Source organism: Oncorhynchus kisutch, linkage group LG1 (assembly GCF_002021735.2).
Source record: "Oncorhynchus kisutch isolate 150728-3 linkage group LG1, Okis_V2, whole genome shotgun sequence".
In the NCBI taxonomy this organism is placed as follows: domain Eukaryota; kingdom Metazoa; phylum Chordata; class Actinopteri; order Salmoniformes; family Salmonidae; genus Oncorhynchus; species Oncorhynchus kisutch.
Genome location: NC_034174.2, coordinates 34,874,753 through 34,876,849, shown reverse-complemented (window position 1 = coordinate 34,876,849; position 2,097 = coordinate 34,874,753). Strand labels below are relative to the sequence as shown.

The 2,097-nt window shown below is 40.1% G+C and overlaps 1 long non-coding RNA gene across 1 annotated transcript; it reads left to right on the top strand.

Annotated features, from left to right (window-relative positions):
- Positions 1-660: 660 nt before the first annotated feature.
- LOC116376122 (uncharacterized) lies at positions 661-1,639 on the top strand. The gene is made up of 3 exons (XR_004211502.1): positions 661-792; positions 1,096-1,196; positions 1,400-1,639. It is a non-coding gene; the product is annotated as an uncharacterized LOC116376122 (long non-coding RNA).
- The last annotated feature ends 458 nt before the right edge of the window (positions 1,640-2,097 follow it).

Here is a 2,097-nt window from a genome sequence, read left to right as displayed (position 1 = left end):
CTGATAGAACTCCCTAATGTCTCTCTGTCTAGTGTTTTTCTTTCTCTCCCTTGCTTTCTTTGGGCCGGTTCTGTGGGGTGTGTGTGTGTGTGTGTGTGTGTGTGTGTGTGTGTGTGTGTGTGTGTGTGTGTGTGTGTGTGTGTGTGTGTGTGTGTGTGTGTGTGTGTGTGTGTGTGTGTGTGTGTGTGTGTGTGTGTGTGTGTGCGTGTGTATGTACGTGCGCATACCTGGTAGTGCTTTTCAACTTTGAAAGTTTTGCAATACTGTAAGGTCTTTGGTTTTTGTCAGCAGTAGCCCTGTGTTTGAGCTCCATGTGACATCCTGTAATACACGTGCCTTGTAGGAGTTTTACTGTTTTCATAACTCTCTCACTCTGGCACTCTGGGTCATATGGAGCTCATTAATGTGCAGAGGGCTGCTTGAGAGAGCTATAGTGCATAGAAATATTGTGGCTAGACCTGCTAGGACTTTCTACCATATGTTGGCCTATGCGTATGGAATGCATATAGGTAATACACAGAACACATCAATAGTCACATATGCAATGTTCGATTTTAAAGCTTGATAACGAGATTTGACCTTTATAAACTGCCGGCTGGGTGACCAGCAAGTGTTTGCTTTATGTCTCTCCTCTGTATAAATCTAATCTGTGTAGGCTATCTTTATAGATCAGAGCCTGTGCTGTCTCACACAAGCTCAGTCGTCGAGCCCCACGTCTGGAGACAACCCCTTGGGAAAAATACCAGAGAGCTCAAGTTTCTTAGAGAGGAAAGACAGAGAAGAAGCTTTCGGGTTAGAAAAAATGTTGTTTTTCTCTTTCCTTCTCTCTCCAAGGCTCTCCCCCTCCTCTCCCCTACACCCATCCAGCTTCTAAAGTATGCAGTACAGTATATTGTGTCAATATTGGAGTCTGTTCAAATTAAGAAAGGAAGTGTTGCATTCTTTTCAGTGCTGTTTATTAAAACCACAAAAACAATCACACTGTAAATAATGTAATTTAGTAGGTGAAACATTTGTTTGACAGGGTACAAAAATTCATGTCACACCACATTAACCACAGAGCTAATGTGTTGAGTGTTCTGTCCTTTCTTGCAGACCACACGCAGAGTTAAAGAGGAGATAAAAGAGACCCAGAGTGGTTCCGACTGGGCCCAGAGTGAAAGAAGGAACAGAAGGTCCAGTTCATTTACCACAAGGTATGTAGTCCACCAGTGGATTTGCATAGCAATGAGTGAGGAGAGACACTTTGGAATCATCCCTGTTTGAAATATTATATTTTTTCACGTGGTTTTCAGACAATGTTTCATATGTACATTTTTCACATGGGTTTTTCCCTGGTAAATGTTTTGCCCCCCACGTGACTTATTTTTACCTCACACTTATTTTGCATCACTTCCAGCTACGTCTGGTTTCCCATCCAGGGCTGACCAGGACCACCCCTTCTTAGCTTCAAAGGCAAATCTGCAGTGGGATGCCTCTGTGTTATGTTGCTGGAATGAATATGTTGAAACTTGCAACTGGAAAAAAGGCAATGAACGCAAAGGCCAGGGTAACAACCAAAGATAGGAAAATTGCAAGAAAGAGGGAGGCATTTTATTTAATTGTGTTATCAGAAAAATAAAAAAATCACTGAAAGAAACATTTTTGCATCCATCTACAATTCATTTGTTCTCGCATTGAACAATTATTTCCTTGCAATATTTTGTTTTGCTATCAATACTTTTGGGTTCATGTTTAAATTTCAATATCATTCTTGTTTGTAGTACTAAGAATTTTGTTCTCGACTTCAGAAGTTTTGCTTAATATTAATGGCACAAAAGTAACTCACTCACTAGAGGATTGCACCATACAATAACACTATTACTAAACGTGTTTAAAGCAGCTATCCTTAATTGAAACATTAACAAAGTGTCTTCTCCGCCACAGTTTCAGTAAAAATCTAAGAGATGGGGCTGGAGAAATGAAACCACTCTCAAATCTATAAAGTGCGCTATGGATTCAAGGACTGACCATTTATGATATCAAAATTATATTTCTAACCATGTTTTTAGTCTATACAGTGTTTGTTTAGATGTACTTTGTTCACAAACATTGGGG